The following is a 25,820-nucleotide window of genomic DNA, read 5'->3' as shown; positions in this document are numbered from 1 at the left end:
GTTGCACGTTCACTTAGATGGTATGCTGGTTTGACCCTGGCTGAATGCCAAGTGCCCACCAGAACTGCTCTCTCTCTCTCCCCTCCTCAACCAGTCATGAGAGAGAAAATATGATGAAATGCTCATGGGTTGAGATAAGGATGGGGAGATCACTCAGCAATTACTGTCATGGGCAAACCAAGTTTGACTTAGGGAAAATTAGTTTAATTTATTACCATTCAAATGAGAAAAAAAGACCTTCCCCACCACCCATACCTTCTTTCCTCAATTCCCAATTTCTCTTTCACCTTTCCCCTGAGCAGTGCAGTGGGACAGGGAATGGGGGTTATAGCAGTTCCTCACATGCTGCCTCTTCTGCTCCTTCCCCCTTGGGGAGGACTCCGCATGCTCTTCCCCTGCTCCAGCATGGGGTTCCTCCATGGGATACAGCCCTCCATGAACTTCTCCAGCGTAAGTCCTTCCCACAGGCTGCAGTTCTTCACACACTGCTCCAGTGTGGTCCTTCCAGAGGGTGCAGTCCTTCAGGAACAGGCTGCTCCAGCATGGGTCCCCTGTGGGGTCGCAAGTCCTGCCAGCAAACCTGCTCCAGCGTGGGCTTCCTACAGGTCACAGCCTCCTTTGGGCATCTACTTGCTCTGGTGTGGGGTCCTCTGTGGGCTGCAGGTGGAGATCTGCTCCACCGTGGGCCTCCATGGGCTGCAGGGGCACAGCCTGCCTCACCGTGGGCTTCACTGCCGGGGAATCTCTGCCTCAGCACCTGGAGCACCTCCTCCCCCTCTTTCTTTGCTGACCTTGGTGTCTGCAGACTTTTTGCTCTCACATGGTCTCACTTCTCTCTCCTGCTGGTGCAGATTTTTTTTTTTCCACCCCTTCTTATATGCTATGCAGAAGCACTACGACCATGGCTGATGGGTTCGGCCTTGGCCAGCAGCAGGTCTGCTTGCAGCCAGCTGGCATTGGCTCTATCAGACATGAGGGAAGCTTCTGACATCTTAATGCAGAAGTCACCCCTGTAACCCCCCTGGCTACCAAACCTTGCCATGCAAACCTACTACAGATGGTTATTCTAAAAGTTAAGAGTGAATGAAAACACAAAGCAAAGCCTCCTGAAGAGAGGTGTGTGTTCCCTATTTTTCCAGAAGATAAGGAGAGGTTAATTCAGTTCCAGAAAAGAAGGAAGTTCATCTAGATCCTTGCAATTGCTTTTAAGGACTTTTACTTTCTAGAGAAAAGGAATGTGGGATAGGATAGAAGTGGATGTTTTACTTTGTAAAGATCTGAAGGGTGGGTTTGACATATTGCAAACAAACGAGAAGTACATCCCCTGGAGCAGTTTGCTGGCAGGCAAGAGAGATCTCTCAGGCAATAAATAGGGTTTGTTAAAGTGAGTGGCTTAAATAGCCTAATCTGTGCTGGTTTCCATGGACAAGCTGCTGACAGAGTCCTTCAGTAATCTTTAGATCATATTGTTTGTGCAAGGTCATGTCATGCACACAGCATCAGCTACAGGTGCACAGAACAAAATGCACCTACAAAGTAATGCAGACTGAGGAGCATAAAAAAGGTCAAATGCAAAAGCTATGCAAGTCATCTGTAGTTCCTCAGCTATACACCAGGGATCTCTCTTGTGATTGTTCATAGGGCAGGGAAATGGGAAGTGATTAAATAAGCAGGGAAAAAAACCCTTCTGAGAAGTTAACAACATGGTAAACTTTTTTAAAAGGAAGGTACTATCTATGGGATGTGACATTTTCCTGATATGGTCAGATTACCTGTGGGTTTTCTTCTAAAGAAAAACTTTAGAAATTAGGTCCACAGACCTGGGGACAATTTATCTCTTCCTGACATAAATCTCCTCTTAGTTTTCCAAGCACTCTATTTTTCAACAATTTCTCTGAAATACTGATAAGCTTTTTAAGAAGAGACTGGGAGAGTAAAGAATGAGAACCGTGTGAAAATATATTTTCTTTCTGCTTCTTAGAAAATAGCATAAAGAAAAGTAAGAGAGAATTCTTGTTTATTAGACTGTAATAATAACAGTCTAGTCTCTCAGTTTATTATTAATCATGTTCTAGCCAGCTTGATAAATAGACTTACAACATTTGCACTTTACGCATAGTTCTTAGCCAAATGAAAATTTAATTTATTCTTCTTTATAACACTCATATGAAAGACTATTTTTTGAGATTTGAAAACCTGCTAGAATTTTTAAGTGGTTTTATTTATAGAGTATTGTTTTGCTTGTTTCCTACTTTGTAATAACAAGAAGAATAGTGACTTCAAACTCCAAACAATATTTGTTTTAACCTAATTTTGTTTAGGTGCAAAGATGTCACAAAACTTCTTGCAATAACAAGCTCTCAGGAGCTCAAGAGAACCTGGTTGTTTCTAGCTGCCCAGTACCGCACCCTGCAAAGCAAAACCCACAGAGCCAGCCCTGCTCTGCAGTGCAGTCAGTCTAGCAAGGGTTAACCACTAACTGATACATCAGAGCACAGAGAAGGACCCAGTGTAATGGGAATGAAGGGATTTTCATACGTGTATGCTAAAACAGTCATATTGATTTGTACCAATCACATTTGATTGACACCTGAAAGCACAAACTGGCAACAGAGAAAGGAATCAAGTTTGTAAAGATTTGGTATTTATGTTTTCTTGCTTTTCAAGATAGAAATGTAACACAGAGCTGGACACAGACCAAAGAATGACTGACCTTTTTTGTATATATTCTGCTTAAATATCTGTTAGTGGTGTAAGACAAATCTGGGTGAACTCTCAACAGAATGAAGACATCGAATCACTATCAGGGAGCCTGAATAATAATGCCTTTTTCTCATTATTAAAAATTAATTATCCACACCCACCCTGCTAAGGAGTTACCCTGGCCATGTGGGAATACAGCTGATGGTATAGTGTGAGAAAGATCTTTGGCTTGATCCACAAACACTGCTGTTTTAGAAGATAATTTGGAGGGAACAGTAAATAATGCAAAAGTGTATTTCATAGAGGAACTCATTCCCATAACCACAGCTAACTTACAGGCTTGAAGACAATGGAAAATAACACATTATTAGGAAAGGGTGAAAAGAATGCATTTATTTTCTTTATTTTGGCAGAGAATTCAGGTTCATTTTTGCATCTGGATTTGTATGAGATGTTCCTGCCATTTGTTCAGCTCAGCAATAACTGTAAAGCATTCTGAATATTTGGCTGTGTACAGCAATATTTAGCGTTATAAATCATGGATCACATTAGCCAGGCTATAAACTCAGTAAGTAATGACAAATGGAAAGTCAGATTTGGCTTCCAGTTATGCTGGTGTAAATCTGTAGTAGACTTGAAATCTACAGGACAGTCAGCTTTAGAAGAAACTCTTTATTTTCAATATTCCCAGAAAACCTGAAAACCAAAGGGCCGCTTTCATAGTATTAAGAGCAACATACAATTTAAGACAGGATGCGTGCAGATGAAGTGGCAGGCAGTCATCTGTGGCTGCTTGGTTCCCCCCCCCCCCCCAACCCCCAGCGCGGGGGGGGGGTGGGGGGGGTGGGGTGTTCTGTAAATACCGGGGGCCAGATTGAGAACCCTGGGGGGCTGTATCCGGCCCGTGGGCCGTAGTTTGAGGACCCCTGATTTAAGGTAACAGTTTAAGAAATCCAGAGATTTTGTGAAAAAGAAACCTGTTTGCTAAATTTACACATTCCAGAAAATGTTGTCATAGTTAAATAAATGGTGCCAACTATTCTGATTAACAAATCTTAAATCTGAAGAGGCCATAGAAGGCAATAAACTGAAGCAGCATAGAAAAGACATTGTTGTGGACAAGTTCTGATATCAAGCTAAGATACTGCTCAGGGCTGACAGAAGGCTCTGGTTCATTTTTCAGCTGTGTTGCATCCTGTGAGCAGAAAAAAAAGTCTCCCTGACCTCATCTGTGAGGATGCTGTAGGTGATGCTCCAGACTCAATCTGAAGACTCGGTTTTGGGTAAGCATTTCTCCTTGCTTTCCTATAGTAATAGGTCTGGTGGTTGTTCTTTAGTTAATGGAGACCTGATTATTATGCTGCTAGTTGTCTGTTGTAGGTGGTGGGAAGTCTAAGGATAACAAAAATGAGATGGAGAAGAAGGTGGTGGTGGTCTTGTTCTATGTAAACAGGAAAGAAAACAAGGCCAAGACCTCCCTCATCCCTTGGTCCTGAGATGCCAGAATTGTGGCAGTTTTTTGCCGTTGTGCCCTGTGAGTGGGGCAGGAGGGCCAGAACTCTGTCCGGTGCTTCTCTAGCACGTGCCTAAGCTGACAGGACCTAGGTTTTAAGAATCACGTCTTAGGCTATACCTCCACTGACAGAGGTTTCCTTGTGATAGTCTGTACACACGGGTCTTGGAGGACTTTGTACATGGAAGCACATATGGAGTAAATTGGAGTGTCTCCTCATTTGAATGCACCAGAAACACAGCTGGCAAAACACCAGTGGAACAGGAAAAGAGTAGTAGCTGGACGCTGAATGTATCAGATGCTACCTTGATGTAAAACAAGTCTGTGAAGAGATATGTATGAGGAGTTTGTAGAGAACATAGAACACGGATGTCTAAACTCCCTTTTAATGTGGATTAGTGTCCCTGTTGCCTTATTCACAGGGGACTGACAGCATAAAACTACAGGTGCCTAGAACTTAGCTCTTTGCTAAGAGGTCGGTAAGGTCTGCTCTAATACCGAGCAGCTTTGAGTACAGAGGAAACATTGGACTATCCTGATTTAATACATCTTCCAAGCTCACGCATGTGCTTCCTTTGGTGTGTGAATATTAATAAAAGGCAGTGCCTCCATATTACTGTGTGCATCAGGTAGGGATGAAGCTGTCAAAACCCAGGTGTAAGCAGCAAAGCTGCTCTACTTCAGGGATACTTGGCACCAGAGCAGAGAAGTGGAGAGGTATTTGAGTTATGCCTGCTGCTAATCTGTATTAACAAAAAAGCACTGCAAGCTATTTCCATTATCCTTTGCTTGCTTTCTGCTAATCCTTTCCTAGTCAGAAAAAAAGCACCAATTTTGAAGGCTTAAATTTATTTGCATCTGTTCTGCAGGTTCACAAGTAGTGAGGAGCACATGCTTAGAATATTTTAAGTTCAGGTGTTGTGAACCTTCATCTAAGTGAAGACCACCCTATTGCTTGAATGAATTCCTATTAACTAGAGATCTGTTACCCCTGTTTCCTATCCTGCTACTAGATTATTTGGGAAAAGAATTTCTTAGATAGTCAGCCAGCCAGAATGTTTTATATTGGAATTGAGTAGCAATGCAATCTCTCACTTTTTGCCAAATCCCTTGTGTGCATTGGTAGCAATAACAAAAAAAAAAACCACCCAAAAAACCCCTAACATTTACATCCTCATAACACTTGCCCTCTACAGAACCCAAACTACCTATCACCTCCAGTTTGCTCAGCTGCAAATGGAAGATTAATGATTTGCTCAAGACAACATGAATAATCACACTGGGGTTTTTCCTGCATTTTCAGCATTACAATTAATCATCTGACATATTGCCTTTTTTAGATGATACCAGAAGTCTATTCAATTTGATTGATACAAAGTAATATTGGGCTAAAATTTTCAAGGTCAAAGCAAAAGCCACAAACTTTCAGACATATCTACGTTGTGTGTCCTGACTGTAAATAACAGGAACATCCCACATGTTTTTGATAATGTGAGGGCAGAAAACTGAGCTGGCACACTCAAGAGAAAAATGGAAAGATTTTAAGAAGCTAAAAGAGTACATGAAATTTAGAAAACTTGTATCAGATCTCTGCATTTGAACAAAATGTTTTGATCCTGCAGAATTTGAAGTCTGCTGGCAGTACTCTCAGAGCTTCATAAAAACCCATATTGTCATAACAGAGAAATACCTGACCCAAATATCTGAATTTTATAGATGTTTATTAAATCAGACCCAGAGAAACATTCTTACTGAACCGCATGGTTATTTGCAGCAGAAAAAGAAGATTAGTTGAAATACACAGGAAAAGAGAAAGCTGAGCCAGAAAGGGGAACAGAGGAATGTAATAGTAGAACAATAATGGGTGACTGTGACACAGGTGGGTTATGAGCTCAGATTTGACTGGTCTTATAAGGTACAAAAAAAGTGGTCTTTCCCCCAGCTTTCTCCTGTTCCAACTGATTCATCACATAATTTCTATTTTTTCTGGTCTCAGATAAGTTTCATCTAAAGACTGCTTCAAAACATTTGGAGGAATCCCCTCTAGTGAGGTCTTGAAACATGTATGTCTTATTTTCCTGGAAAAGGCTATTCTGCTCTGTTGGCAGGCCTGCCTTCTTTCCTCAGGCTCTATTTCACTGTTAGAAGAACTCGTTTTGCTAGAAATTACCAAATTTCTGCAATGGCTAGAATAGCCTGACCTGCTTTTAGCTGCCAAGAAAGCCTTTTTACTCCATGGGCTAATGCAGGTCCATTCCAAAGGGACAGGCAATATATTATGACATGTGTTGTGTATATTCTCTAGGATCATCGAACCCTCTTCTAGTGTAAGAGGTTTTCTATCGTTTTAGCTAAATGTGTCTTTCCTAGCTTCCTATATATGTATTTTGAATTGATGGTACTAGTTTGTAAAGTTTGTTAGCTGACAATTGGAGATTCTGTTCTTTTTCCTTGTGCTTTCCAATTAAGTAATTCTCTCAATCTTCTTTGAACTTCCTCTTCCATGATCTGCACTTCACTGTGACTGATCACACCACATCACTCCATTCACATTCTTTTTTCAATCTACTTTGCCAAAGGGTTATATGATGCCTCCCATTCCCATTGTTCTTTCCAGAAATCAGTCATGCCTAGTTCATTTGTCACTGTATTCTTCTCATCTTTCTGCCTGACAGTTTGAAAGATTTCCTCTGGACATTTCCACTTCACTGATAATAGTGGTTTTTTGTGTGTGTATTCCTTTAGTTCTCTTGTCTGTATTAGTAAGTTCTCCAACTCCACTTCAACTTCTGCAATGTTATGATATGAGATTAAGACTTTTTTTCCCCATGTGATTGCATTGCTATTGAGCTACTTTTCAATTTCCCCTAATTCACATCTCCCCAAGTAAAGCTGCTGTCATTACAACGTTCCTGTAGACACAGTGGGGACAAGTACAGGGTGGACATGAAATGGAACCATGCGTATAAATCAGTACGTGTAACGTTATACCCAGAAAAGGTTTGAAAATGTACAGCACCTATTTGGATCCTTCTTATTATGGATATATCTTTTAAATGAACGCTGTACTATAGGAATCTTTCATGATCCTTTACTGATTCCCTCAGGAATTGTAATCCCCCCCCCCCCCCCCCCCCCCCGGGTGAAATGCCTATTGCATAAATACATATATAATGCTATATTTCACACTAAAAGTGAGCAATTAAGACACAGAAGTCTATAATATGTTCTGTTTCTCTCTCTCTCTCTGTCTCTCCCCTGCTATCCTAATGGGTGAAATAAGAAAGAAACACGGCAGATTTCCTATGGCTTTCCATTCACAACTTCCGTGTCAGCTGGAAGATGAGGCTTCTCAGAGTGAACATTATCATCCTGTCTAGAATTTGAAGAATAAATGATGTAGTGTTTGGTTTTCTCCTCTTCTGGACATTAGAAGCTGAGGTGTTTCTTAAGTTTGGAAAAAGTCAGTATTTTAATTGTGTTTTGTTTCTAACCTAGGTGATAAAATTTAGAACCTGTTATAGTGAGGGACTGGCCATGTGGTTTAGGATTGCCAACATGATGGTCTATCACATGTTAGGGTATACTTAATGTATTAGTTTCCGGTAAATCAGTCAGAGAGAACTATGCATATTCTTTTACCACTATGAGCTTCTGTGCTTTTTTGTAAGTGTTGCCCCTATCTGCATCATGGCAAAGGATCTATTTTCCTTTTAAGTGGTCACTCACAACTCATTGTAAATAAAACATATTTCCTGAGACCTATGCCTTGATAGAAAGCATAGGAGTCTGTACTTGTGAAAAAAGTAGTTGACTTGCATACAACATAAAGACACTGATTTAAATTCTAAATCTGCTTACTGGAGATAGGAATGTGTTTTGAAACCGCAGTTTCATAATTTGGAACTAGCTAGAGCATCTGTTCTTTTGCAAATAAAGGGCAAGTGTAGTCTGAATCAAATCACATCAACCATTATTTTGTCTCTGTGTTGTTGGTATCCTTGCACTTATCCTCATCGCTTTTGTCTAAACTTTTGAATATCGGAAGTGACTTAGTGAGAAATATTTTATTTCCCCATTAGGATTTAATTTGTTGCCTACCATTTGTTTTACATTCTTCTTTCCATTGTTACACTACCTTTGTCAGCTCTTTTGAAAGCATATATTGAGAAACATATAATTGAATAAAAATAATTATACAATGTGTGACTTCTACAAAGTACCAATATTTCAGAGAAAAACCCTGTTAACACACTTTTATTTTCCTTCCTTCTGCACTGCTTCCTTCCTCTCTGCATTAACTCTGTATATGGAGGTATATAAAAGTCATAGCAATTATTGTATTTTAAAAAAAAAACCTAAAAAGCACTGCACAAGAAAACAGCACATCCTTATCACAGTAGTTCTTTGATCTTGTAGGGTCAGTACAAGCCTCTCCTATGAATTCTTGTCCATGACAATCAAGGCATACCAAAACCTTTTAATTGTGTGCTCTCTGAACACCCTTTCTCTTGGGCTAGGAATCTTTGCTGCATAAATATAGTTTGGTTAGTGATGTCTAGACTAGCTTTAATACTACACAGCTGCTAGCAATGAAGTAAAACTTCAAACCAGCATACTGCTGGTTTCTGTGTAGATAAAGTCACAGAATTTAGCTAAATCTCTTATAGTCCCTGGATATGCCCACCAGTTTCAAAACCCTGGTATGAATAGTTCCACACCTAAAATATTAAGCTGAATGGCAGTCAGCCATCGGAAGGGAACTACAGCTGCATAGTTTAGCAAGTAAGATACTTGAGAAGAACTTAGAGCTGGTCTTGGCTGTGTGGTAATTTCTTAAATTTCTCAGTAAACTCTCTGGCTCAGTTCTTTCACTTTAAAATGGGATTTCTAGTGCTTCATGATAACATGTGTTTATTTGTATAGCATTGTTCTAGCTTTGGTTTATAATTTTTTGCATTATTGCTAGAAATTTGCTTTACTAACTAAAGGAGAAATGCAGTCAAAGCAACAAGAAAAAGGCCTTCCATTCTGAGATGCAAATCTTCCTGACTGGTGACTTTGATGAGCTCTAGAACTTTCTGAAAAGTAGTAAAGCCCTGTCTCTTGGGACCTTAGTAGGAGAATGGGAAAGTTGTAAGCAAATGCATAACAGCAAGCACTTTGAGATCGACAAAGAGCAGAACTAGATTTGCTGTGGGTTATCCATTTTAAATTGCAACAATAATCAAAGCCTTCAACTTCTTAAGAACACATTTGGTGCATCTATAATTCAGAAGATAGTAGAAAAGCTGAGGAAACAAAGTAAGCAAAGGGTCCCACTGTGCTGAGGCACCCCTCCTCTTTCATTGTCTTCTGAGAACTATACCCTGTAGAGGAATGAAGGCAGTGGGTTGATTAGCATTGATAACATGCAGCTGTGGCCTTGCTTTGGCGGCAGTGGGTTGGTTGGCATGGATGATGTGCAGCTGTAGCTCTGCTAAGTGGTTAAATAGCCCTGAGGATGGGGGGGGGGGGGGGGGGGGGGGGGGGGGGGGGGGGGGGGTAGTGGTTGGGTGGAGGAGTGTGGTCTGAACTCTGGAGGAAGGTGAAACAGTATGGATAGTAGAATCTGACAGAAGGTAAAAGCCTTGTTGCAGCCTACTAGTTTGTGCTGCCACAGTACCCCAAAGGAAGCAATGGAGTGAATATTGTTTAAGTTCATTCTGGACTATCAATGTATTTACCAGGACTGGCAGGCACTTGGCTTGCTTTACGTACCAATAAGGGATGACCAACTTCAGCAATTTTTCTCATCCACTTAAATATTTGCAGCATGACTGCAAACAGTAAGACACATGACACAGCATCTCAAAAGCTCACTTCTAGAAAGTGTGGGGCAGTTGCAGATGCTGCCAGGCTTGGGATGGGCACCCACAGGATGGTGCCAGGGTGCTTGGGTCATCCATACTGGTACTCTCCTGCTTGCCTGGGGAAGAAATCTACCTCCCCAACTTGCCCCCCTGACTGCAGAGACATGTTCGATTCCTGTTGGTTGTTCAGAATAGTGGGTTTGATTTATTTTGCTGCTCTGGTTGTGGTGATAAAGTACAGGGCTACTTGACAGATACACCTGGACAGCACTGGTTGTGTAATTTGGACACCTTATTACCCCTTTTTCTGTTCCTTCCTTTCTCTACTCTTGCACCTATGTTTCTCTGCCCCAATCTTCCCCCTGATAAACAACCAATCCCCTAACAACTTTTTTCCACATTTGTGCTGGTTCTGGGACATTCATGCCCATATTTGGTATTACTGTTATCATTGCTTAGGTAATCTTATATTATATTACTGATAATATATTATATCACTGATCTGGTCATCCAGATGCTGTTGACCTTGCAAGACTTGACTACCCCAGAGTTCCCCAGTGCTCCTCTGTACTTATCTGTGAAGTCTGGTCATTTCACACATAACTTCTCCTTAACCACCTATGAAATTCCAACCTCTCCTATAGCATGCTCTGTAACTTTTGATAGCAACTCACACTGTTATCTGTCACACCCAAGGACCTCTCAAGGGTTTTCATGCCCTGTCCAGCTTAGCCTCACTGGGGCTCAGTCCAGTAGCCCTGGCACCTGCCTACAGCCCACTCAGTCTGTGCTCTGTCTGTCTTTCTCTTACTTTACTTGGCTTATTTTTGTCTTTCTGAGGTTTGCTTCCTTCCTACTTCTCAGCTTCCTTCCACGTTGAAAAAAAAGTATCTTTCCATAAATGACCATAAATAAATTTTAAAAGAGCGATGTGGTGTAGTCTTAACCAGTACCTTATCTATAATCACTGAAAGAAAGAGTAAGAGTCTGGAATACCCTGCATGAGTGCTGATGTCACATGTGATTTCATATTACAGTATGATAAAGGAAACTGGGTCACAAAGTAAATTTTCTTGGCTTAGTGAAGAAATCTAAGACCACCTGAACTATCGCATGGTTATTCTGACCCATCCAGCTAGAAGGGTCCCAGGTCTAAAAGATGAAACATAGAACTAGATGCCTGATGTATGTAAGTATCAAAAGTCTGAGGGTTTGGGATCTTTGAATGAATAAAATTATTAATATAAATATACTTTAGATTAAGGTTTTTAAGACATTACAGTACCCTTATTATCTTACAGGTGTGTTTCAGCATTGCCTTCTGGAGGACTCATGATAGATTAATCTACTCCCAAATTCCAAAAAAGGCCTGCAGCTCCTTAGGTCTCCCCAGACAGAAGTTTCTAGCACGCTTGAAAACTGAGTCCAGTGCTTGAGTTCTTGCCCCTGAAAAACTGGGTCTGTACTCAGTCATAAGTTGCTGTTTCATAGAGCATTATGTATGTTAAAAGCATCCAGTTCTTGTCAGAAGAATCTCTAAGCCTTTCTATGCTCATAAGAAAATCATAGGCAGAGATTTAAGTGCTTGCACATATCACTCCTTTCGCCTTCCCTAGAGAAAAGGAATGTCACAGCTGGTGAGAGCTAACACTTGCAAAATTACACTACTTCATATAATTTCTATCAGTGTGCCAAATGTATTTTAAATTTTATTTTTTTTAATAAAATAACACCCATCCCTTGCTTTTACCTATTAAAAAATAATTAACCAGTATATGTGCGTGTGTGTGTGCACATGCCCTCTTCTTTTTAACAACAAAAACCTGCCATCAGGACCATGTAGCCATTTACTGAGCAGACATAAGACACTGCACCATTAATACTATGATATCATTTGCCAGTTGGGTGTGTTTAGCACACACTATGAATTGAAGACAAATTTGGCACTTATTTTTGGGCCTAACTCCAAAAGGCTCTACAATAGAGCTGACTTACAATTTACATAGTACTGATGTGTTATCCTTATGATAAATCCCAGTGCACTAGAAATGACTGGTGTTCCATTTCTGCTTTCCATCCCTCATATTTTCTCCAGTTATCATTGCTGATTGCTGCTGTTCAATATTTTCTGTACTTTCAAGTACTGGTAAGGATCTCTGCCTTTCTTTGCTATTGCCACTTTTGGTCCTCTCACATATATTCCAATTCTATTAACAGTAACATTTAAAAACTTTGGTAATGCTTTTTCATTTCTTTTTTCTATATCTTTGTGTCTTATGAAGATAACATTCCTTTCTTGCTTGCTGCACATTACTGCCAACTTTATAATAGAGTAATTTATACTCATCCTCAGACAGATGTATCAACTGAAACGTGATTTACAGTTAATGAGGCCAGGCCACACATTTTATTGTCTGAATTCACATTTTCCCTATCATCTGTCTTCTGTCTTTGTGTTAACATATCTTTTGCAAATGACCTATTTTGAGCAGTTATAGTTAAAACTTCAAATTGTTCTGTCCTTCCTCTTTTGTCAGGTCACTTGCAAGTTTCCATTTTATTCAATGAGATTTTGTAAAAGGCACTCCATGCAGGTTCTTTTAATCTCTTTCTGCTTGAGTATCTCTTCCTGTTGTCTAATGACTTGTTGTCAGAAGTAGTATATTCCTCAGATAGTTTTGGTTTTAATCCAGTAAGTCCATCTCTCATAGTTTCCTGTCATTACTCATTGTGTTCCCCGACATCCTTCACTGATCTCATCTTTTCTTCCGTACACTCCATGCCAACATAAAGTCACTTCAGGTCAGAGTTCATACAGTGCTAACTTCCTCCTGCTGCTCCTGTCAGATTCCCTTAAATCCACTTTTCATCAAGTCACTAATCCCAGGCACATGATCTAATTGGGTGGTAAGTTGCAGCTCCTGAAGTAAGCCTAAGCATTACTGAATTTCCTTTAAAAATACTCTTCATTTTCTTCATTTCCTTATCATAATTCTCTTCTCTTGAACTCCCGTATAAAGCTGTCTACTTTTGTGCTGTTGGACAGCCCATGCCTGTTTCCCATGGCATTCATGCGATTCCGTTCAGTATCACAAGACTCTGTTAAATGTACATACTAACTTTCAAATATCAGAAAGTTTTTAAGAGGAATTAATATCAAGGAAAGCCTGCATATTTATAACCCCTATAAAACATATGGAAACTGTTCTTTTCTTTTCGTTTTTCAAAAGCATTTCCTATACATTTCAATATTTGCAACTAAAAAACCCAAATGAGAAAAGCAAGAGCAAACTAGGCCTTTCCTACACTCTTGCTTTCCTGTTTTATTGATCCATTCTGTTCTCCATGCAGCCTATTTTAATTGCTAACAACAGATAACCTTAAAAGAGTCAAACATATTATTGCAATTTCTGTCAGAGTAATACTGTTGTATGCTGCAGTGTAATTTACCCAGCTAAACTGCAGGCTTTCCCTGCAGTTCAAACAAACAAACAAAAAAAGCATTACCAAACATTCATTTGTTTGGCAAAGCTTTCCTCTCCATTGCTCTTTAGAACCTGAAACTTTGGAATCCTTCTTTTTCTTGAGTAATCTATCATTACTTTCAACACACTTGACAATTTTTTGCTATTAATACAGTTAATGAAGTTCAGTAACACCAAAATCTTGGGGAAAACAGAATACAGACTTTACATTTTAGCTGGAACATTTTACTTGTTAACAATATTTCTCATTAACAAAATCTTCCTTGACACCATTCAGTGAAATGCATCTTTTCCTGATTGTTTACATACATTTTCTGAGCGGAACATTTATGTTTGCAACTTTTAACTGATGATTTTAGGTTCCCTTCGTTCCCAGTTGCTTACCAGTTAGGTAATTCTCTCCGACCATCCTCACCTGTGATGTATACTTTATTTTGATTAACCACACTATGTTATTCACACCTTTTTTTTTTTAATATCCACTTCTCAAAGAAGTCTTTGTTTCCCTTCAATCAAGAAGTCAACTATACTTGTTCTTCAGTGGTTGTTGTAGTCGTCTTATCTTCGTTTCAGTCATCTGCCCAATTTCCTCTTTTCATTTACAAACAAGTTTTTCCGGTGGAAACATCATCATTATAAATGAAGTTAGTAACAATCTGGAAGGTTGTCCCACATCTAAGCTGTAATAAATAGAATATGACTGACTTTAACTATGCTCTTCAAAATATATTCCATTCTCTAAATCTGATTTTGAGTTGAAAGCTCCCTGGTAATAAAGCCATATATCAGTTTTTAATGTGAATGATAAGGACTCCCCAAACTGGTTACCAAGTAAAGGTTTATTCAAGTTTGTGTGGAAAGTGCCTTCTGTCATTGTGAACACAGTAAATATATATCAAAGGTGATCTTTTCTATTGGTGCTGTTTAAAGGAAGACATACACAAAATTAAAGGATTTCTTTCTTTAAGTAAAGGCATATGAGAGCCTTTCAGGCTCTGAGTATTGGAAAGATTTGCTCCTCTGCCAGCCTCACAGCAGCCAAAGAGAAGGACAGGTCGTCATCCTACTGTGTTAGTACACAAAAAGCCTACATGACCTGCTAGCATGCCTGACTGCCTTTGCTTACTGAAGAAAGTAATCTGGCAAGAAGCCCTAGATAAAGTTACTGTCTGCTGGACCTCTGCATTTTCTCAACAAGGCTTCTTCCCTCCATAGGCAAGCGTTGGAGGATACCATGCTCTGACTTCCCATGTTGGTGTCGCAAAATGAGACCACTGATGACAAGGAAAGGAATTGGGATTTTGGCAACTACATAGGAGCGCATGATGCTTGGCACTGAAGGATGTCATGAGGAGCCCATAATTCAACACAAACCCTCTTAGTAATGTAATAACTGGCCCAGAATTTGCTGACTGCTTGTTAATTATTGAACAATCCCAAACCATCTGACCAAAAACCTACCCTATGTCTCCTCAGCTGCTTGTCCCAGATGACTAATAGCAACTGTTTTTGAAAGGTGTCCAAGAATGTCTTTGTAGTGCCTTTACTTTTCCACAGCTCTAGCCAAGTGTCTATGTATGAAGAACCCTGAAACTCCAAGCCAAAACCTCTCACTCCTGGTACTTCTTCCATAAACAAGTTCTCTGTTAGATTTCAAATACAGCTGACACTGAAATATGCCAAAAACCAGAAGCCTGAACAGAAGGATTTTTTGATTAGAAATTTTCTTCACATCTTAAAAAAATATGGCTTCTTTGTTGTTACCATTAGTGCAAGTAACATAGAAAGGAAGGGAAAAATAAAAAGCATTAACTTCTTAGGCAAGCAAGAGGTAACAGTCTTTAAATTCAGCTGTGGATAACAAAAAAAGGGCATTTTGTACACAAGGTGTCTGTTCCTGTATCTCTCGAAGATTCCAGAGGAATTTGGGAACAGAGACTACATATTATCTTCTGACATGAATTTTTAGAGGTGACAGCTCTAAAAATTTCTCTTTCAAATGCTTTTCTTTAGATATTTGTACTTTTGACAAATAAGAAAAAGGTGGTTGGTTTTACAAAATCAACTACAACTGAAAAGGAAGCCACAGCAAAGGTCCACTTTCTGAACAGGTATTTCTCTCATATGTTGCAAATGTTGATGTTATGAGATTTATAAAAGGAAAGCAAGATTATTCCTGGCTCAACAATACCCTGATCCACTACTGTCTGAAGAACTTGTCAAATTATATCGATTTCTAGTTTAATCAGGGTTTTATTCCTCAATATTGTTTGAGCATAGACTTTATTCATACTCCGAGTTTTAACAATACCCTGTGCTAACCCTCCCAATGCAATTCAGAGACTCTTTTCTCTTTAATAAGAGCTTTCCTTTCTTCCTTCTGTGATATGGACACATCTGCTACTTAAACAAAAGGAAGAAGAAATACTTGAAATCTTCTTCTTCAGCATAATAGAAGTTAATATATCGTGACCCTTTTCTGTCCCTAATGTCCTAGGAAGGTGACCACAGAAGTGACTAAAATGCACTGCAATAGTCTTTCTTGCTATGTCCTACACACTTACGTGTCTATCAGGCTGGTAAAGTAATTTCATTTGCTTTTCCAGTCCCGTCTCTATGGAAGTGTTTCCATTTCCTTTTTAACTCTGTTGATTCACTCTTTGCCTGGGAATTCAACCCATAAGTAGCTTAGACTTTTAACAAGCACTTATGCCCCTGTATATCCTTGTAGTCTGTCCAGATGGCTTAGTTAAAATCTTGACATTTTCAGGTTGGACACCGGAATATGGGGAACCTAGCCATTTTGTCTATTTTATACTTAGGAACATGCCTTTCTTATAATCCCTTTCTTCAGTTTTGTTACTTGCCATTTAAACATGTATTATTGTTCTATGTGCTACAGTATGTATGGTAATCTATCCTTTTACTCCTTGGTCTTCATATTCATACTAAATCAGAAATAATGAGAGTCAGCAGCAATCAACAAATTATGCTCCTCTCCATGTCTCACCCCAGCCTCTTCTCTTAAATCTTCTACCTGTTGCCACATCTGAGAATGTTTCTTCAACTCAGTTCCTAGGGAGGAATCTGGAACTGTGGGTTAGATGGGCAGGTGCCTCCTACAGTTTAGGAGAAAAATTAGAGACATCAAGATAGGACTGAAAATGACCAATTGAGTGATCCGTCCAGTGCAAGTCAGTGGGAAATACTGAGGATGGGGAGTTCTCCGATATTTTCCTAGGCATTTTCAGGGCTGTGGCTTTAGGTAAGGGCTTTCAATCACAGACTCGCATCCCTTCCTGGTAACAGCCCCAAATAATGGTTCTTCCCATGAACTGAGCAGTGTTCATTCTTTTTCTTTAGAGGAGGAGAATGGTACTATCACCTATTTTCTGTAGTAAAGTGTAATTACTATGGACATTCGAAAAAATAGAAGAAAATTCAGTGCAGTCAGGTTGCTGCAAGTTCTTCAAACTTCAGTTTGCACAGTTACTTAAATCCTCTGTCTGTTAAAAAAAAAAATAATTATCTGCATCTATCCTGAAGACAGATCAGTGTTATAAAACCATGTGTGTTTTACATCATCATTGTATTGCTGAGAAAGCTAGAAATAAATCAGCTATCTAGGACATTTGACTGAAATGTTCTTGCTTACTTGAGTGGGAATATGTAATTCATATTTATTTATTAAATAAACTATCTTTAGCATGAATAATTAATAGATTTCTGGAATGTGTGAACTGTGACCTGCATCAGGAAGGCTCTAAAGAGAAAAAGAGGAAAGGTCAAACAGTGATGCTGCGATTTGTATATTGGAGTTGTGTTTATGCCAGGGTTTAAAAGAACAAGAGTAAAATTCCTGTGCCAGAATTCAGACAATATATCTGGGGTCTTAGAATTGTGTTGCGTTTTGATTGACGTTCTCATCACAAAGCTTGACTTTTCATTGGACAGCAACTTGCGTAAACATTAGGCCGGTATTAAAAGGTACACATAACATGAGGCAGTGCGGGGAAATACCCTAAAAATATCAGCAGTGAGCTAAACACTTTTCCCTGAGCTCTGTGTACTCTCTCCCATTCAATTTGTGGGAGCATCTGAATTGAATTCAATTCAATTACAAGAGGTAAAATGTAACCTGGAAGGGGGAAGTTTGTAGTTGTGCCACAGGCATTTTTGCAGAATGACCATTCTTAAATCTCCAATTGCTCTCCTTTGATGACAAGAACCAAACACTTAGCCAAATAAGTTTCCAGCTCTGGTATGCTTTGGTAGTAGGATGAAGGGAGAAGCAAGTCCAAACTAGCTTTGGCTTTGATTTTGCAGAATTGAAACTCTCATGATGAGGCTTTGAAACACCAAAATCAGAATCTAACTAATTTGTCTTGGCACAGTTAATTTCACAAAGGTAATCTAGAGGAAAGTTCAACATACCTGGATTTTAGCCAGCTGGCTGCCTTAATGTCTTTCTTGTCTCTCTTTTCAGTATGACAGTTCTCTCTGTAACCTCAGATTTTCTTGTAGTTGTAACTTTCAAGTATAGCCTCCTCCTCCATCTCCCTCCCCTACAACTCTTATTCCACATGGTCTTCCTGACCATGCTGTTGAAATAATACCTCTCACAAGAGGTACTCTGAAACACACTCTTGGCCACAGCAGGGAATACGCTGTGTAGCTGTTTCTCTGTTTTTTCATCGACATCTTGTCTTTGTGCATGAAGAAGTGGTTACAGATTCTTCCCCAGGTTTTGGTCTCAGAGCCTATGACATGTCCATGACTGTGTGTACTCTTAAAGTGATGGTAATCCAGTGTTCGCTGCCGGTGGCTGCCAGATCTCAGGACCAGGAACAGATCTTTGTGCTTGGGTCCTCAGCCAATATTTATAATTAATAATATTAGGTTTTTACAGTATGATTTGATCTAGGAAGACCAGCTGTGCTGATTTTAGAGATTTAAGCTCTAAGATTTGCTTCATTGTGTATAAAAATGACCTAAAAATCTATGATAATAATAATAATAATAAAAAATTATATCCAGACATCTGCCCTGCCTTTTCTTTTTATGGGCATCCGGTCTCTCATCTCAATATTTTCTTTGTTTTTATGTCTCCACTCTCTCATCTCAATATTTTCTTTGTTTTTATGTCTCCACTCTCTCATCTCAATATTTTCTTTGTTTTTATGTCTCCACATATGAACTAATGTTTGAAAGGCTGATAATGTTGGAGATTGTTCGGTGACTAAAAGCTGTGTAGTTTTCATGCAAATTGAATCTGCAAAATGAACCTGAACTTTTCCAAAGACAATTCTATTAAGAGTAGTCTACTGATTAGAGACTGTGCTTTGTGCTAATTAGCCATTTCTTGCCTGCTTCCCAAAGTGGGCAAAAGGCACCCACACCTGGTATGACTGTCACGTGTGGCGCTGGCAAGATAGGCACTAACAGTATGAGTTTAATGGTCACAGGAGACTTCACAGACCCGAATGAAGTGCCAGCTAGGATTTTTTTTCTGTGCATTGAACAAGTTAGCCACCACACAGGAGTTTCACAGGATGTGGACATCTAACTTGCTTTAAAGAACCTAGTAAGCACATATTTAGCATCTGAATATTTCTGAATAACTGCTTCACAATAACCAAAGTTTGTCATTTTGTTCAGTATAGGTAATACTGCCTCTATTTTTTGGTTCTGATGTTTCAGCTGTTGACTGCAATAAAAATGAACACTTCATAGGTATACAATAAATCACTTAAATTTTCAGACTGAGAGTGACTCTGTCCAAACAGGTGCTAACGACCAATCTGAACAGCACAGGTTCTGAAAGCATCACTCTTTCTCAGTTGTACTTAACTTTACAAACAAGCCTTTGAAAGAATGAGGCAGCTGGTGGGGTAAGGGTCAATTTTGCAGCAGTGAGTTTGTCATCATTTACTTACATCATGGGGTTTAGAGGGGCTTTACATGCTTCTGGTAACACTATTTTCAATCCCACTGAACAGAGGAAAAAATGCAGCCTCTGCAAATATTTGCTTTTTTTCCTTAAAGAAACCTGTAGTACTTACTAGCTTGAGAAGAAAATGCATGTTACTACATTTTGACATGTCTTTTTGCCAAAAAAGAAGGGAATGCTTTCAAGAACTTTGGTCACAGAGAAAAAAGCAAGATATTCACATTCCTTCACTTAAATGTTATTTTCTTCTTTGTTACATCCATTACTGTCCCAGAAGCACTTCCTTAGCACACTTCCAAAGTAGTGTGGCAGCTTCTGAATCCTCATTTGTCATATCACTACTCACCATAAGAGAGAGATCTGTGTTTAACTTTCATGTAAAATAGCTCATTGTGTCTTTTATGTCAACAGAAACATGACAGCAATAACAAATGGGATGCAATGCAGATTAACTAAATTATTTAAAAAGTCATATGTTGGCTGTACAATATCAAAACATCCATTTTCTTCCTTATTACATTTCCCAGAACATGCACATACAAAGAGGATTTGTAGCTCCTATCTGCTGTTCAGTAGGTGCTAACCCCTCAGGTCCAAACTCAGCAGTATACCATTCATAAACAGTATGCAGACTGAAGGAACCCATATGTATGTTGTGGCCATTTAAACATACGTTATCCCAACGTTAATAAGTTATTTGTAAGAGTACAAACCTTTTGCAAATATCCTTCTTTTCTCAAGGAAATGGTCATCTATGTTTGTTTCCCTCTGTAAACCCACAACCCTTTCAAGCAGACTGGATTACCTTTTCACCATAAATGTAATGGCATCTGGTCTGCTAGAGAGTGTATTTACTCAATCTTTTTTTCTTATCAAAGTATTCAGCCACATTCTGATAAAGGTGATGTCTGAACTGAAACAGACATACAAGTTTAAAAAAGCAACAAAAGTCTGAAACCAGCAGCTTGTTATAAGGAAAAAAATAATATTCGTATGAGATGTTACTGTGATATTTAACCTGTGACTGTCACAAATGGCAAGAGGGAAATGGGAAATCTTTGCTTGCTGTTATATTTCTTTTTAATGAATCACATTTCCTTCCTGTGAAAATGAAACCTTATACATCAATGCCCAGTTGATCATGAATAAAAGAAATTGAAAATCTGAAATATGATCTCAAGCTTAGAATAGCATGTAGTAGCTTTTATGTTTATTTCAGAGCCCAGAACAATGTAATCAAAAGAACACAGCATTTTAGAGTTTAAAAATATGCAATTTTTCTGTCTGATTGATAAGCTTCAAGCCATTTGTACATGGACCTCTGTGTCTAAATGAAAGCTCCAACAGCATGTTTGTGTCATCTTCTCAAACAATAATATGCTAGATGATAAAATTATACATTTGTCCTTGATGACAGAAATAGTCTTCAACTGGGGCACATAACTATTTGCACAGTTAATTCGGGACATGGAATTGTCCCAGCAGGACTGCGGGCTGTCTTAAAACTGCTTATTTTAAACAATGAACCGTGTTCCTCCTAATATCCTCTACTACCTTGGTTGAATGACATCACATCTTTCAGTAAACAGAAAAAAGTTTGGAAAATCCCTGCCTCTTCCCTTGTGTACATTGTATAGGTCTCTTTTTCTCTCCCCCAGCCCTTCTGTGGGATCTGTAGATGCTCAGGACCCAGGCGTATCAGTCTCCACAGCCAACATCAGTTTATGCCTCTGTGTGAGCCCAAACTGTCACATATCACAAGTCATTACAGTTGTCCCAGTGATCTTTAGTAATCGGTTTTAGACAAAGACCCTGCTGAACAGACAGCCAAGAGCAGGAAACAAGAACAGTTTTAAACTATGCTTTTATCACATCATTTCCTCGAGTTGTCTCTTGCTTTCTTTTTGTTCTCTTCCTAAACTTTGCATCCCAGGATGATGAGCTGGGTCTCCAAGGCACACAGACAGTGCCCTGACACCCCAGGGGAGTGGATCAGCAGGGCTCCTGCCAGGGCTCAGCGTGCCTCCTGGGTGCTGCCCACAGAGCTCTGTCCACACGCTTAGGGCAGAGCAATGCTTTAGGGCAGAGCAACGCTTCAGTACCTTAATTTAAGCTGGGTTAAAATTTCAGATCTAAAATTTATCTTTACAGTGAAATAAGGAAAAACGAAAGAGAACGGGCTGTAAAGAAAGAGTCTGACAGACATGTCAGTCTCATGGAGAATCTCCAGGTTTTTGGTTACCTTTGCTCAAACTCAGAGGACGAGACCGTGGTATTGATAGCTGACTGACCTAGGCAAAAAGGATAATACTGACTTCTCCAGCTGAAAACCTGATCTGCAATGTGTTTCCCATCTCCTCCCTCTCAAAGTTTATTGAAATCAGCTCACTTAGAGGAGAACTAGAAAATAAGAACTGGAAGCTTTCTTCACCTCCACTTTTAATTTAACAGAATAGACCTAGGAGTTTTCTTCTTCATGGTGTTACGGTCTGAGAAGTGTCCTGCTGGGAGCCTGCCCTACAGCTTGATAGTACAAACTATAGAAAACTCCTTTCTAAACCCAGCTGGTGTATCTGGCCTTGCTGTTGGCCTGTTTGAAGTGTGTGCATATCAGCTGAGGCTAAACTTTTATTTGCAGTGAATTAGCACAGCTTAGAGAGAAATCTCATGCTATTTTACTGGCCCAGGACTGCATACTGATGAGAAAAAAGTTCCATCTTTTCCTGGAAACTAACGTCTGTCTTTCAGTTTATTACTATCATAACTTGTATTATTATTCTTGCAAAATAATTAATTTATTTTTGCTTTCTTTTGTTGGATCATTTACAGAGACTTCTGAACTTAAGTGCATCTTATTTAGATTTGTAACACATTTTTCTTAAATACCTTTTGATTTTTGACACATTAACTATAACTTAGAGTGCTTCTTGTGCTTGTGAGTAACTTTTGTTGCTTTCATCCATATAACTGATGTCAGGTTAACTCTGCCTTAAATATGACAGACTCTACACTGGATCAGGAAATAGTACAGTGCAAGAGACAAAAGATACAAAATGTGCTTGTGCTTCTCTCCAGCAATGCAATTAAGTTAATTATTGAGTCAAAACTGCGTCATGGACAGGGGATCTCCTAAGAACATTGTTTTTCAGCCTTGATTGACATCTCTCTGCATGCTTTTCCTCTTTCTTCTCTTGAAGAAAATGTTTTGCTGATGGAAAGTGATCGTTTACCTTGGGGGGTGGGGGTGGGGGCAGGGAGCGGCTATCCCCTGCTGATATCCAGTTGCTGTCCCATATACCCCCTAGTTCTACAAAGCTGATCACTCCAGGGCTTGGCTAGGACCAGAAAATCACCACTAGTCTCCAACAGTGTCTGTGTAGGTCAGTTGCCCAACAAAGCAACAGATCTGCTTTTGGTGCACCCTGATAATGCATCAGCAGTCATGGACCTGGTCATGAGCACTTCTGACCTGGTTTGCCAGTGACAGCCTGTAAATCAAGTTACCAGTCCACAGCCTCTGCCAAGACTGACAGCTAACTGACAGCTAATGAATGTTGTGATGTCCTCACCTGGTGACACTTGTGCATAGGACGAAGCCAGTGATCATTACTTAATTGCTCTCACCCTTAGTTACAACCCAACAGTCTTTCTTTACAGGAGACCATATGAACTATGAACACACACACCTTCTGGGTAAGCATTTATGGGAAAATAACATTTTTCAGCAGATATTATTAATTTTATTTGATAAATGTAGTGTAGCAATGATGAACTTATTTGTCTGTAAACAAGCCCTTCAAATGAACTGACTGTTTAGAATATTTTATGACATTAAGTTTGGTGAATACTGAAATTATAGAAGTTATTTAGCAAGTCGGCTTAAGGTTTCTTTTATTTACAGTAAATCATCTACTGCTACTGTTATTGTTCTTTATATCTTTCCTTCTGTGTAGCATGGTTTTTTTGGCTATGTGCTGAAACACAGCCTGTGTAGAAGACCATAATGCAAAAACTTAATTGCTGTGTTGATGCTTTCTTGGATCCCATTGATATTCTTGGGCAATCAGAATGTAGGACTTTGGCATACCATAGGTGTGTGGAGTGTCTGGGGACAGGAGAAGGACAGGTGAAATGTGGAGCTAATGAAACAGAGAAGAATCAATTCACCAGCTTGAAGGCAAAGTAGATACATTAACTGACAACAGTTAAAGTGCTTTGTAAATAGTTTTAACTAATTCAAACAAGAGCCAAATAAACAAACAAACCTTAGTATTGATAAATGCTGAAGGAGTAATATTTTGTTTTGTGGTAGGAAGGGATGGGTTAGTGTACCAAAAGGGAGAGAGAGGCAGAGGAGGGATGACCTCCATCCCTCCACCCTTGCTTTGGATTCTTGGCTGATTCTGTTCTGCAGACGATAGACAGCACCTCAGCCAAGTGAAATAGAGAAAATTAATTTCTATTTTAATAGCGAGAAATTAAAGACTGAACTTCCAGACAGACTGCTACTTTTCACAGGTGGTTGAAGCTGCTTGGCTTGCAGTCCTCATGCCTTACACCACCATTCAGGGGGCTGTAATTGCCTACAAACACACTGCCAGTCTTTTCTTATGGCTTTGTTATAGCTGGGTTTGCTAGCTACTTCTCTCCTTTTTTTTTTTTTAATATATTTACCATTCCCTGTATTTGGAATGATTGATAATGAAAAGTAGGATATCAGTGTGTTAAATTTGTTTGCTAAATTATTACAAATATTTTTTGAACTCCTTACTATTTACCAGTATCCCTTATATAATATTTACAGATAATGATATAGGCAATGTAGTTTGTTTTCTCTTGGAGGTTTTTTTTTTTTTCCTAAAAACTAAAAGGATTAGAAAGCTGCTTGTAATTACATCCGTTTGATTGTTGTAGGGTTAGCACATCTTCAAATCCACTGCCTTATTATAGTCCTAAATAAAGAAAACTAAAGGTATTCAGAGTAAACTGTTAGTATAGCACTTCCATTTATCACTGGTTTTCTTGAGAGTATCAAATTTATCAGATGTGTAAACATCCTGATAGCAAAGAACCCTAAGGGAGCTAAAATTCTGATGAATGTCATTTTAGAAAAAACAAGTCAAAGCTTGTATTGACCTTTTCACAACCATTTTGCTGCATAGTACTTTCATTTCTAAATGGATGTTTTTCTTCTGGTAAAAACAAGAGGAAATACATTTAGGTTAATAAAACCTTAGTCATATAAGCAAAACGAAGGAAAGTAAGATATATGTTTTAATTGAGAATAAACAGCTTGAGTTTATTTCATGTGAAAACTTTTTGAATATTTTGAATATATTCCTAAATTATTAGGAATATATATATATGTGTGCATGAAATTGGGCTGAGTTTTTATAATTAATCACCATAATTCTAATGCTACACATAGTCAAAACAGCAAGGTCACTGCTATTCCATTTGAAGGCATAAATATGTTTCCATATCCTGTGATGAATTCTTTCTCAATACTGCATTAATTTAGGCATATGTGCTCCTGAAGGAGAACTGCCAAAGGATATAATATATATTGCTGGCAGTGTTTGTCAATTATCTTTCCCCATGAATGATACCAGTTTTTGTTAAGCGAAACAGCTGTCCTAGGAACAATAAAAACTGTCATTGTCTATAAAAGACATGCTGAAAATCGTATCTTTTTGGTATCTCAGCCTTGGAATGGCAATCTAGGTACCTTCCTTGGGGGACTTATGGGTTCAGTTAAGAAAATACAAAAAAAAATGCACTCCTAGTACGGAGTTGGATTAGCATTAGCACATCTCCAAAGGGTAAGTGTTTTCTGTCCCTCAACCTAGGTACTTCTGTGATTCCTGTGTCCAAAGAAGGCACAGGAGTTTGTGGGTCGGGTGGTGAGATTGATGTGGTCACTGAACCTGACGTCAAAATGCAGTGAGCATCCTTGGGGTCACAACTAAGCACCCAATGAATTTTCGATAGCTCCAACATTAAATGTCAGCTTAAGGTAGCTGGATGTTTTTATAGTTGGGGAGGTAGGAATTTCCACTTCGAATTTCTGCACCTAGAGATTACTGTAAAACCTCACCTATGTAAGCACCTGATTTCTTTTGGGGAAAGACTCCATAGTGAATATTTAGGGGCTTTGGCTCTTCTTTTACAAAGGAGGATTCTCAGGCTGAAGGGATGGATGTTGATGATTCCATCCTCAGCTGCTTTCAGATAAGTCTATAATGTCTGACTGTCTGAGACCTGAGCATGGAATTATTTTGCCATTACATGTAATAGTATTTTGATAGTGAAAATAA

At 39.1% G+C, this 25,820-nt stretch overlaps 1 long non-coding RNA gene across 1 annotated transcript in view; it reads left to right on the top strand.

Annotated features, from left to right (window-relative positions):
• LOC130148339 (uncharacterized) overlaps positions 1-25,820 on the top strand; it is a 104,734-nt gene that overhangs the window by 46,175 nt on the left and 32,739 nt on the right. The window contains exon 2 of the long non-coding RNA XR_008821535.1: positions 3,887-3,986. This is a non-coding gene — a long non-coding RNA (uncharacterized LOC130148339). The remainder of the gene's footprint in view (positions 1-3,886; positions 3,987-25,820) is intronic.

The sequence above is a fragment of the Falco biarmicus genome, chromosome 4, assembly GCF_023638135.1.
Source record: "Falco biarmicus isolate bFalBia1 chromosome 4, bFalBia1.pri, whole genome shotgun sequence".
NCBI classification, from domain to species: domain Eukaryota; kingdom Metazoa; phylum Chordata; class Aves; order Falconiformes; family Falconidae; genus Falco; species Falco biarmicus.
The sequence above is the reverse complement of the archived record's forward strand: the minus strand, read 5'-3'. Positions and strand labels throughout refer to the sequence as shown.